Raw genomic sequence first — 13,934 nt, forward strand, 5'->3', positions numbered from 1 at the left:
CCTGATGAAGGGACTCGGCCCGAAATGTTGGCTACTCTTTTCTCACGGATGCTGCCTGACCAGCTGAGTTCTTCCAGCATTGTGTACGTATTCACATGTACACAGGTTATGGCACAGCCAAATAAAACATTAGTTATGTCACAACTGGAATATTATGTAGACTTGGTTGCTACACCAAAAGAAGGATCTGATTGCATTGGAGAGGTTGCAAAGGATGTCAATATTGCTCCTGGTTCCACCATCTGTAGCATCTTGGGTCCCGAAGATTTTAGCTGGCAGGGGTATTACAGTTAGAAAGAAGGACTGAGTGTTTATCTAACTGAGGTATACAAAGTTGAGGGGAATAGGTAGAGTGGATGTTAAGAGACCTCTCCTTAGCTGTGTTTATGACTGAATGGTATACATCTGATGATTGAAGAATTTGAGGGAATATGAAGAATTATTTCACCTAGAGCATGGTTGAAATCTGGAATGCACTGCTTGACAAGGTGGCGGAGGCAGATAATGTTGGCATTTACGGATTTAGATGAGCACTTGAAACACCACGGCTTAGATGGTAATGGGCTTGATGCTGGACTATTGGATTAGTATAGATTGGTACTTGATACTTAGCATGGATGTGGTGAGCTGAAGAGTTAGATTCCATGCTGTTTGTGATCTAATGTAAATATCAAAAGTAACTTGTGTTTTTACTGTAATTTGAACTGCCTTTGTGACTCTATGTTCTTTATAATATATTTATGTTGATCTTTGGTCAATTGGTTTAAATGTGGCAGTAATCTTTCATTAGTAAATTGCTCAGAATTGCTGCTGGAAAAAAATTTCATTGCTTTGGATATAAGATAGTAGTTCATACAGTGTCAGCACTTCACCCTTGCCAAAAATCTTCACTTGGAAACCAGAAGCCTCAGTAATGTTAAATATGGGATTAGCAAGCTATATTTAAACCTAAGGTATTCTTTTGATCCATGCACCATTTGGAAAAGCAGTCATTTGATCATGTGTTGAGTTGTAGTGATGGTAAATTTGAATGTAGATTTTGTTGTTATTGCTCTCCACTTGCTACCATTATCAGCAATTTCTGTGTATACATATGTGTATTGCATATATATATAGAACACCTTTTAATAGAATGAAATAATTTGATGCTTTGCTGAAGTAATATCAGACAAAATTTGACTAGCTGAGAAATTAGAACGTGTGCTCTATAACCCGATTTTTAAGATAAAAGACTGAAGAATGAACCAGGATTGAAAGTTGATGAAAAACCAAATAACTAAGTCTGGAATTTCATTACATATTTTTTCATGGGCTAAAACAGTTTTGCATTGTATGCCAAACACTTTAAAATATTCGGTTCAAATCACAATCTTCCATTTACAAGCACATTTTTGTTTTTCTCGATGTAAAGATGTACTCTCTATTTTAAAACACAATTTGCTATTGACCTGCAGCAAGATCATGCAACTGTGGGGATAGTCTCACAACTAAAACCTCCAGAGTCAATTCTTAGAAGGTAGCATCCTCAGTCAATTGAGAAGCTATCTGAGTGGTGCCGCAGCAACCTTGTACTCAATGTCAGCAAGAACAAGAAGTCCACCATTGACTTCAGGCGGAGGAAACCAGATTCATGAGCCAGTCCTCATTGAGAATCAGGTGAAGAGGGCTAGAATTTAAAATTTCTTGGTGTTATCATTTCAAATGACTTGTCCTAGGCCCAGCAATTCAGTGCAATTACAGAGAAAGCGCAGCAGCACCTTTAATTCCTTAGGGGTTTGTGAAGATTCAGCATGACATCTAAAACTTGGACAATCTTATATAGGTGTGTGGTGGAGAGTATATTGACGGGCTGCACCACAACCTGATATGGAAACATAAATGTGTTGAATGGAAAATCCTACAAAAAGTAGTGGATACATCCTCATCCATCATGGGTAAAGCCCTCCCTATGACTGAGAACATCTACACGCAGCGTTGTCATAGGAAAGCAGCCTCCATTATCAGGGACCCCCACCACCCAGGTCATGTTCTCTTCTCTCTGATGCCATCAGGAAGAGGTTACAGGAGCCTTAGAATTCACACCACCAAGTTCAGGCACAGTTATTACCCCTCAACATCAGGCTCTTGGAACCAAAGGGGATAACTTCACCCAACTTCACTTGCCCCATCATTGAAATGTTTACACAACCCGTGGACTCACTTTTGAGGACTCTTCATCTTATGTTCTCCTATGTAATTGCTCATTTATTTATGATTATTATTTCTTTTATTTTGTATTTGTACAGTTTGTTGTCTTGCATACTGGTTGAGCGTACAAATTTGTATGGTCTTTCATTGATTCTATTATAGTTGTGGATTTATTGAGTTGCCCCATAAGAAAATGAATCTCGGGGTTCTATATGATGACATATATGTGCTTTGATAATACTTTGAAGTTTTGAGTAGCATTTTTCTAATTGTTGAGTGAATGTTGTTGCTTTGAGAATGGCTGTTGTATTGATGGGGAACAGAGGATGAGTAGTCCCAGCTCTTGGAGGACAAGGGGGCATTACCCACAAGGCAGGTCTCCTTGGAGGTTGCCCGGGAGATACAGTAAAATTCCTAGTAAAACATCTGCAAATCTCAGTGTTTCAACATCAGGATCATAGATGACTGTTATCTCCACTACACATTGGGATTCCAGTTCCTCTGTTCAGTTTAAACTTACTAGGTTTGATGAAAAGATTACAACTATTCTGCTGTTATCATGTTAAAAAAATGAAGTAAAAGAGCATTGGAGTATTATAGTCCAGAAAATTACTATTACAGCACTACCAATGACACAAGCATGCCAGATTAAGAGCTTTACTATATCTTTAAAGAAACAGATATTGCTGCATATGCCTGCACTTTGGTGAATCTTGCTTGCAGTGGTACTAAATAGCTAAGTTTTTTCCCCTGCTTGCTCCAGTGGGCTCAAAAAAAGAGTAATTCTGGTATCTTTTTCTAGAGTTTGGAACTTTGGTGACCTTGTAACTGTGATAAACTTTATAAAGGTGAAGCCTCACTTGGAGTATTATGAGCAGGTTTGGGCCCCTAATCTTAGCAAGAATGTGCTAAAACTGGAGAGGGTTCAAAGGAGCTTCACAAAAATAATTCCAGGATTGAACAGCTTGTCATATGAAGGGTGTCTGATAGCTTTGGGCTTGTGTTCAGTAAAATTCAGAAGAATGAGGGGAGACCTCACTGAAACCTATTGAATGGTGAAAGCCCTTGATGGAGTGGAAGTGGAGAGGATGCTTCCTCTGGTCAGAGAGTCTAAGACCAGAGGAACAGCCTCAGAATAGAGGGATGTCTTTTTAGAATGGAGATGAAGAAGAATTTATTTAGCCAGAGAGTGGTGAATCTGTGGATTTCTTTGCAACAGGCAGGTGTGGAGGCCAATTCTATATGTATACTTGGCAGAGGTTGATAGATTCTTGATTGGTCAGGGCATGAAGGGATACATGGAGAAGGCAGGAGAATGAGGCTGAGAGGAAAATTGAAAATTTGGCTCTTGTATCTTATGGTAATGAACTAAGACATGGTACAGCAATATTAGCTGGAATTATTCCGAAATGAAGAAGGTAATCTTCATGTACAGATAATGTACAGATATTGCTCCTCGGAAGTCTTAATATGAGTGTGTGTCCCTGCAATTCTTGGAAGATTAATGAACACATATCAACAGGCTAAACAATTTGAGGTGTTAGGTGTAGAACTGAAGGCTCAGTCTAACCTGTCCGTAGCTTGTAGAGTAAACTGTGAAGCTGCTGACTGTTGTAAAGCAACTTAGCAAAACTTGCTGGCCCTTTAATAGGCATGATTTTTAAAGCAGCCAACATTTTGTGAAAACTGTCGTTTTGAAGTGTTTGAAATTTGTTCCTAAATGGGAAGATGAAGTGCTGCATCATTTGGGGAGCTTAATGTTGGAAGTGCAAAAATTCTAATGCATTGTAAGGATTTAAATTTTGCAGGGTATCATGAAGTCTGGAAATGGACTTGGTGTTGCTCCTCTCTGGGAAACATCTTCAATTGTATCAGCACAATTTTTTAATGTCTAATGTTTTTCGTTATCCTGTCTACCAGTGATGCTACTTGTAGGGAGCCATGTAAATCCATAAGCCTACAAAACATAGGAGCAGAATTAGGCCATTTGGCTCATCGAGTCTGCTCCACCATTCCATCATGACTGATATTTTTTCTTTCCCTCCTCAGCCCCACACTCCAGCCTTCTCCCCGTAACCCTTGATCCCACATCCAGTCAAGAACCTTTCAAGCTCTGCCATATATACACCCAATGACCCGGTCTCCACAGTTGCCTGCGGTAATAAATTCCACAAATTCACCACCCTCTGGCTAAAGAAATTTCTCCACATCTCTGTTTTAAATGGACTCTCCACTATCCTGAGGCATTCCTTCTTGTCCTAGACTCACCTACCATGGGAAATACCCTTTCCACATCTACTCTGTCTAGGCCTTTCAATGTTCAAGAGAAAGGATTCAGTGAGGTTCTCCCTCTTCCTCCCAAATTCCAGTGAGTACAGACCCTGAGCTATCAAATATTCTTCATATGATAACCCTTTCATTCCTGGTATCATCCTTGTGAACCTCCTCTAAACCCTCTCCAATGCCAGTACATCACATCCGCTGCCAGTCATGGCACCGGACAGACTCCGAACTCTGACTCCAGTACCACCAACGCGGGTTCCTACAGCCATGGACACCCCCTCAGAGACTCCGGCCTTGAACTTCCAGTCGGACCTCCTTGTGCTGCCCCCCCCCCCCCCAACCACCAGCATGCTGGATCCCAGCCTTGACCTCCGAGCTGGACCTCCACGCGCTGCCGTCTCCTCTTCCCCCACCACCACGCTGGCATCTGTTCTTTCCGAGCCTGAGGTTCAATCACCGGTTCCCGGGCCCTCGGGGGCTTCAGCTTCCTCTCACCCCCACCCCTTCCCCGCTGACTCCACTATCCTCCCACCCCCCTTGGACCAGAGCTCTCAACCCTGCTGGGTCTTCACCATCCCATCTGACCTTCCTCTCTCTTAGGCTGAGCGCTCTGTCCTTAGTAAGGGCCTCACCTTTGTCCCCCTTCGCCCTCACCTCAGTGAGTTCCGCGTGCGCCAGGACGTGGAGCTCTTCTTCTGCCGGCTCCGTCTTCTTCGGGAGGCACTCTCCCACCCCCACCGATGACCAGTTCTCCCGTCTCCAACCCTCCTCCTCCTCATGGACTCCCCACCCAGGACTTCTACCCGCCCTGGATCTGTTCATCTCTAATTGCCGTCGGGACATTAACCGTCTCGACTTCACCACCCCTTGCTCCAATTCCAACCTTACCCCCTCTGAACGCTCTGCTCTCCATTCCCTCTGCAACAAACCCAACCTTACCATCAAACCCACTGAGAAGGGGGGTGCTGTTGTCGTCTAAAGCACCGACCTGTACATAGCGGAGGCACGACGACAACTCACTGACACCTCCTCTTATCTACCCCTGGACAATGACTCCACTAGGGAGCACCAGTCCATTGTCTCCCAAACCATTTCTGATCTCATCAGCTTGGGAGAATCTCTCATCCACGGCCACCAAACTTATAGTTCCCACACCCCGCACTTCCCGTTTCTACCTCCTACCTAAGATTCACAAACCTGCAGACCCATTGTCTCTGCTTGCTCCTGCCCCACTGAACTCATTTCTGCCTATCTCGATTCTGTTTTATCTCCCCTTGTTCAATCCCTTCCCACCTATGTCCGTGATACTTCCCATGCTTTACATCTCTTCAAAGATTTCAAGTTCCCTGGCCCCCAGCACCTCACTTTCACCATGGACGTCCAGTCCCTATATACCTCTATCCCCCACCAGAAAGGTCTCCAAGCTCTCCATTTCTTCCTGGATTCCAGACCCAGCCAGTCACCCTCTACCACCACTCTTCTTCACTCGTGGAATTAGTCCTCACACTTAACAATTTTTCCTTTGGCTCCTCCCACTTCCTCCAAACTAAAGGTGTAGCCATGGGTACCCGCATGGGTACTAGCTACGCCTGCCTTTTTGTCGGCCATGTGGAGCAATCTATGTTCCAAGCCTACACTGGTATCTGTCCTCCTCTTTTCTTGCATTATATCGAAGACTGCATCGGCGCTGCTTCCTGCACGCATGCTGAGCTCGTCGAATTCATTCACTTCGCCTCCAACTTTCACCCCACCCTCAAGTTCGCCTGGTCTATTTCCGACACCTCCCTCCCCTTTCTAGATCTTTCTGTTTCTATCTCTGGAGACAGCCTATCCACTGACGTCTACTACAAACCTACTAACTCCCACAGCTACCTAGACTATTCCTGCTCCCACCTTGTCTCCTGCAAAAATGCTATCCCTTTCTCTCAATTCTTACACTTCCGCCGCATCTGCTCTCAGGATGAGGCCTTTCATTCTAGGACAAAGGAGATGTCTTCCTTTTTTAAAGAAAGGGGCTTCCCTTTGTCCACTATCAACTCTGCCCTCCATCGCATCTCCCGTATTTCATGCACCTCTGCCCTCACCCCATCCCCCCCACCAGCCCACCAGGGATAGAGTCCCCCGGTCCTCACCTATCACCCTACCAGCCTACAGATCCAACGTATAATCCTCCGTAACTTCTGCCGCCACCTCCTACATGATCCCACCACCAACCACATCTTCCCCTCCTCCCCACTCGGCTTTCCGCAGGGATCGCCCCCTATGCGACTCCCTTGTCTATTCATCCCCCCCCCCCAACCCTCCCCACCGACCTCCCTCTGGGCACTCATCCCTGCAAACAGAAGAAGTGCTACACCTGCCCCCACACTTCTTCCCTCACCACCATCCCAGGCCCCAGACAGTCCTTTCAGGTGAGGCACCACTTCACCTGCAAGTTAACTGGGGTGATGTACTGTATCCGGTGCTCCCGATCTGGCCATTTATACATTGGGGAGACCCGCCGCAGACTGGGAGACCGTTTCGCCGAACACCGGCGCTCAGTCCTCCAGCAGTGGCGGGATCTCCCTGTGGCCACACACTTCAATTCTACAGACCACTTCCACTCCGACATGTCTGTCCATGGCCTCCTCTACCATCAAGATGAGGCCACACGCAGGTCAATGGAGCAATACCTTATCACCTGTCTGAGTAGCTTCCTACCTGCCGGCATGAACATCCAGCTCACAGACCTCCATTGATACCCCTGCCCCCCCTTACCCCCATCCCTATCTATTATTTCAGTCTGGTTCTCTATCTCCCTTTTTTTCCCCCCCTCACTATAATCTCCCCCCAGCCCTACCTTTCTTTCTCTTTTATTTCCCATAATTCTCCACCTTCCCCCAGCCCATTTCCCTCTAACCTATCACTTCCTAGCTCTCTACTTTATCCCTCCCCCCACTTCTTATCCCCCCCCCTTGACCATCACATGTTACTTCACTCCTGATGATGGGTCTTGGCCCGAAACATCGTCACTACCTCCTCCCATAGATGCTGTCTGGCCTGCTGAGTTCTGCCAGCATTTTCTGTTTTTACATCACATCCCTGGTCTTTTATTCTAGACCTCTTGAAATGAGTGCTAACATTACATTTGCCTTCCTCACCACCAACTCTACCTGCAAGTTAACCTTTAGGCTGTTATGCACAAGGACTCCCAAATCCCTTTGCATCTCAGATTTTTGGATTTTCTCCTCATTTAGAAAATAGTCTGCTCATTTATTTCTACTACTGAAGTGCATGACCATGTGTCTTCCAACATTGTATTTCATTTGCCAATTTCTTGCCCATTCTCCTAATCTTTCTAAGTCCTTCTTCATCCTTCCAGTTTCCTCAACACAACCTGGCCCTCCACCAATCTTTGTATCATCTGCAAACTTGTTAATAAAGCCATCTACTTCATCATCTAAATCATTGATACACAGCATAGAAAGAAGTGGTCCCATCACAGACCCCTGTGACTAGTCACTGATAGCCAACCAGAAAAGGATCATTTTATTCCCAATCGCTGCCTCCTACCAATTAGCTAATGCTCTAACCGTGCCAGTGACTTCCCTGTAATACAATGGGCTCTTAACTTGGTAAGCAGCTCATGTGTAGCACCTTGTTAAAGGCCTTCTGGAAGACTAAATAGTGTGCGTGTGTGTGTGTGTGTGTGTGTGTGTGTGTGTGTGTGTGTGTGTGTGTGTGTGTGTGTGTGTGTGTGTGTGTGTGTGTGTGTGTGTGTGTGTGTGTGTGTAAGTATATCCAAATATACCCTTTATCCTATGTGAATTCTCCTCAAAAACTTCCAACTGCTTTGTCAGGCAAGATTTTCCCTTAAGGAAACCATGCTGACTTTGTCCTATCTCATTCTGTGTCTCCATAATGTCATCCTTAACAATTGACCTCAACATTTTCCCAACCACTGAGGTCAGGCTAACTGGTCTATAATTTCTTTCTGCTGAAAATCCTGATCTAGTTCGACTTCTCAAAATGCAATACCTTTGCTTATCTAAACTAAATTGCATTTACTAATCATTTTCCTACTTTCTAAACTAATTCAGATACCGTTGCATTCCTGATAATATTCTTCACTGTCTATAATACCTAATATTTTGGTGTCATCTGCTAACTCAAAATTCTGCTTTGTACATTCTCATCTAAATCGTTCATGTTGATGAAAAACAACAATGGGCCCAGCACCAACACATGCCACACACCACTAGTCTTGGGCTTCCAGCCAAACAAACAATCTTACACCATCACCCTTTGCTTCCTACCATTGAACCATTTCTATGTCCTGGCTCTCTTTGGACTTCATGTGACTTAACCACCTGGTGCAGCCTACTTTATGGAATCGCATCTTTGCTGAAGTCCATACAGACCTCATTTATTGCCCTGATATTTCCAAATCCACTTTGAAGAACTGCCTTCTGGAACACTCAAACTTTTAGATTTTTAGATCAGGATTTTCTTGTCTAAGAAGAGTTGGAGATAGATATTTATCCATTCAGGCAGCATCTGTAAAGAGAGGTGAAATGTTTCAGGTTGAGAACAGATAATGTGAATATTAAATTTTCAGCCAGAGTAAATTTATTACAAGAATTACAAGTCTGAGCCATGATGTTTACCTTATCTCCTTTCCAAGCTGGAGAGCAGAATGAAGTAGAAGGGCAAGCCAAACACAGACAGATGGAAAATGCTAAAATTAAGATTGTGTTTTTTAAAATCAAAAGTGAATACTCATTATTGTTTTCCTCAAATTCAGATCTATGTTTTTGGTTGATGCTGGATCCCCTTTTCCATTTGTAATAATAAGGTGAAAAATATTCCCATGCCAAAATAATATCCGTATCCCATGGCTACCATCCAGCAGCACTGACCTCACACATCATGAACACCCTAGAGAGGCTGGTCCTGACTCACCTTTATGCCCTGGTCAGATCAGCACTTGATCCCTTGCAGTTGGCCTACCAGGAGCACATTGGAGTTGATGATGCTGTCATCTACCTGCTGAACAGAGCCTGCTCCCATTTGGATAAGCAGGGCAGCACTGTGAGGACCATGTTGTTGGACCTCAAGTGCATTCAGTACCATATAGCCTTTATTGCTGAGTGTAAAGCTCCGTTCACTGCTGGATGGCACTTCCATTGTATGCTGAATAATGGACTACCTGACCGGCAAACCGCAGTTTGTGCAGCTTCAGAGCTGTGTGTTAGACATGGCTATAATCTGCACTGAGGCCTCTTCCTGTTTACCATGTATACCTTGTACTTTAGATACAACACTGCAATTCTCTGATAACTCTACAGAGGTTGGGTGTATAAAGGGAGGATGAATACAGGGCCCTGGTGGAGGACTTTGTCAAATGGTGCAAGCTGAATCATCTGCAGCTCAACAGTAATAAGACAGAGCTGCTGATGGACTCCAGGAAGACTAAGCTTGCATTGCTCCCTGTTACTATTGATGGTGAGGACGTGGATGTGGTGAGGAGCTACAAATACCTGGGGGCACCTGTATGACTTGAGTGGAGCACCAAAACAGAGGCTATATATGACTACTTCCTGAGGAGACTGAACCTTTTTGGAGTATGTGGACCACTCCTTCACATGTTCTACCAGTCTGTTGTTGTCAGAATATTCTTCTATGTGGTGGTGTGCTGGGGTTGATGGTGGAGGATGAAATCTGCTCTCAGAATGAGGCTTTTCATTCCAGAACAAAGGAGATGTCCTCCTTTTTCAATGAAAGGGGCTTCCCTTCCTCCACCATCAACGCTGCCCACAGTCTCATCTGTTCCATTTCACACACGTGTGCTCTCACCCCAGCCTCCTGCCACCCTACAAGGCATAGGGTTCCTTTTGTCCTCATCTACCACCCCACCAGCCTCCATGTCCAACAGATAATTCTCTGGAACTTCAACCATTTCCAATGGGATGCTACCACCAAGCGCATCTCCCCCACCCCTGACATTCTGCTTTCCGCAGGAATTGCTCCCTACACAAATCCCTTGTCTATTCGTCCCTTCCACACTGATCTCCCTGCTGCCATTTATCCTTGCAAGCGGAACAAGTGCTACACCTGCCCCTACACCTCCTTCTTCAATACCATTCAGGGCCCAAGCGTTCCTTCTAGATGAGGCGGCACTTCACCTGTGTATTTGTAGGGGTCACATACTGTGCTCGGTGCTCCTGGTGTGGCCTCCTATATTTCGGAGAGACCCGATGTAGATTGCGAGACTGCTTCACCAAGCACCTGCGCTCCGTCCGCCAGAAGAAGTGGAATCTCCCAGTGGCCACCCATTTTAATTTTACTTTCCATGCACATTCAGATATGTCAATATGTGGCCTCCGCTATTGTTATGATGAGGCCACACTCAGGTTGGAGGAACAACACAATATATTCTGTTTGGGTGGCCTCCAACCTGGTGGCATAAACATCGATTTCTCAAAATTCTGGTGATGCCCCCCTCCCATTTCTCACCTTTCCCCACCCCCTTTTCCCTTTTCTGTCTCTCTCCTCATCTCCTTGCCTGCCCATCATCTCCCAAAGGTGCTCCTTCCATTCCCAGTCTTGCTGAAAGGTCTCGGCTCAAAATGTCGATTGTACTCTTTTCCATAGATGCTGCCTGGCCTGCTGTGTTTCTCCAGTATTTTTGTTATTAACAACATGTATGCTGGGGGAAATGTGGGTTAAAATGTTAACTTATCAAAATATGAGATAAAAAGCTCTGCTGCCAATTCTCTGTATCAAGCTGGAGTGTTCAATTGTATGGAATTGTTGAATTCTGCGGATTTGGAAGCTTTTAATGTGCCATGGTAAAAGATGAAATGCTTTTTCCTAAACTTGTGTTGTTTTTGTTAGAAGATGAAGTCAAAACGGTCATGGGACAGTAAGTTCCTATGACATACAACTGAAAGTGGAACAAGTGTCACACCTGCCTCTTCACCTCCTCCCTCACTACCATTCAGGGCCCCAGCCGAGCACCTATGTGCCATCTGCCAGAAAAAGCAGGTTCTTCTTGCCACCCATTTCAATTCTATGTCCCATTCCCATTAAGACATGTCAGTCCGCGGCCTCCTCTGCTGCTGCAATGAGGTCACATTCAGGTTGGAGAAGCGACACCTTATATTCCATTTGGGTAGCCTCCAACCTGATGGCCTGAACATCGATTTCTCGAACTTCAGGTAATTGCATCCCACCACCCCCTTCACCATTCCCCATTCCTGTTTCCTTCTCAACTTATCGCCCTACCTTCCCATCATCTCCCTCTGGTGCTCCTCCTCCTTCCCTTTCATCCATAGTTTTCTATCCTGTCCTATCAGATCCCTGCCTTCTCTAGACCTTTATCTCTTTTACCAATCAACTTCCCAGCTCTTTACTTCACACCCCCCCTTCTGCCAGTTTCACCTATCACCTGTCATCTTGTACCACCTCTCCTCTCCCCCACCTTCTTACTCGACTTCTCTTTCTTTCGAGTCTTGATGAATGCTCTCGGCCTGAAATGTCGACTGCTTACTCTTTTCTATTGATGTTGCCTGGCCTGCTGAATTCCTCCAGCATTTTGTGTGTGTCACTGTGGATTTCCAGCATCAGCAGATTTTCTCATGTTATTGAAAAGTTTATTTTTGCCTTACTAAACAAAAAGTAATCTACATAGCTCTCACCCACATCATGAGTACGGTATACTTAATCAGAAGAACAAGTGAATTGCTACTTTTCATTGAAATATTTGGGGTTCAATTGCAACATCTGCCACTTTTCCACCTCCTTTCCCAAAGTCCCAAGCATTTGTCAGTTTATCTTGCTGCACTGGATGCTCATGATGTTGCTCATGAAAATTTTACAATTACGTGCTTGTGACTTTGTGTAGCAACAAGGCAAAAAAAAGAGGCTTTTAAAACTAATGCAATTTATGCTGACATTTTCAGTAATACCCAAAGTGAAAACTTGTCCACGTTGGATTCAATTCATATTTTTCTTTTTTAATTATCTATGTAGTTTTCCAAGGTTACAAGCATTTAGAAGGAGGTTTCTCAAAGCAATTTTTCCTCCATGCAACATGAAGAAAAGGAAAATGCTATTCTCAATGTAATGAAATGTGCTGTCATTTATTTAAGATCCTGGGCAACCATCCACAGCAGTATCCACCCGCATAACAGCTAAATTTAAACATACCGTCATTCCTTTATTTATTAAAGCTGGAAGAGCTGAGGGAAACTATACTGAGGCCAGTTGGCTGAGGTTTATTTTTGGCTTCATTTATGCTACAATGCTTGAAGCCAAACAAAATAAATGACAGCTATCAGTGTGCTTCATATCTACTGTGCTAAGCTCTGCAGCAGCACTGACCATTGGTATTCCCAATAGAACCATTTTCCCTTACACAAAAATGGAATACCTTGGAAATGCTCATCAGATCAGGCAGTACCTATGGAAAGAAGAGCAGGAGCTGAGATAATATTTCACATTGAAAACCATTCATCAGTGTTGTGCATACTTAATAAACATGGTCAGCATGTTACTGGAACATGGTCAGTTCCAGTAATATCGGGTTATTTTAAATCAAAAACAGATCAGACTTGGAGTTTTAGCAGGATCTGCATATATAGATTCTATAGAAGAAATAGCATTGATGGATGGAAGGGTTGAGAAACTTAATCATATGATTTTATATGAAATGGAATTGAAGCTTAAAGTTGATTACTTGTACTGTTCAATGCTTTCTGCTTCTGTGTACATACCATAATGCTTACTTGAAGCACATTAGGAATCCTGTCATTACATAAGTAATGAATAATTGATACTGTACCTCCTTTCTGGAATTGATTCCCTTAAATTCAGTTACCGCATAGTACAGACAGAAAAACCTCATTCCAACAGGTGGCCTGATCTATTGCAAAGAATTTATTGTTAGAAGATCAATTTTATATGAGCTTTATATTGTCAGGACCATAGATTGTTGGAGTATTATGTTTGTTTTGGGGGTGAGATCACACATTTTCACTTCAGCATTGACAAAAATATCAATGATAAGCCCCCTCTGAGATATCTCTAAGGATCATTCTGTCCAGCTGCTAAGGTTTTCCACCTCAGTAACAGCCTTACTTACAGATGCGAATTTGATTTTGTTCTGAACTACTAAACACTTGCATGAATTTAGATGTAGGATCCACTATGGATGCTTACAAGGAGAGAAGGCCATGTCTCTCTGGGAGCATCATGCTGCAAGAGTATCTAGGTTTCCCCTGAGGTTATAAGTATCACGTTGCATAAGTACTCTGATGTTCTTTGATATTTTTATGTTAACGTTTATACATCACTGCCCTAGACTCAGTGTTTGTAGAAGCGCACCATGCTTTCCACTTCTTCTGTCCTGTTCCGCAATAAATATAAATGCAAGCTACTGTTCAAGTTTTCTTTTTCAATATCATTATTAGTATTTAAGGACT

The 13,934-nt window shown here is 43.8% G+C and overlaps 1 protein-coding gene across 7 annotated transcripts in view; it reads left to right on the forward strand.

Annotated features, from left to right (window-relative positions):
- cobl (cordon-bleu WH2 repeat protein) overlaps positions 1–13,934 on the forward strand; it is a 322,888-nt gene that overhangs the window by 99,457 nt on the left and 209,497 nt on the right. The gene's annotated exons all lie outside the window — the stretch shown is intronic.

Source organism: Hypanus sabinus, chromosome 6, assembly GCF_030144855.1.
Source record: "Hypanus sabinus isolate sHypSab1 chromosome 6, sHypSab1.hap1, whole genome shotgun sequence".
Classification (NCBI taxonomy): Eukaryota; Metazoa; Chordata; class Chondrichthyes; order Myliobatiformes; family Dasyatidae; genus Hypanus; species Hypanus sabinus.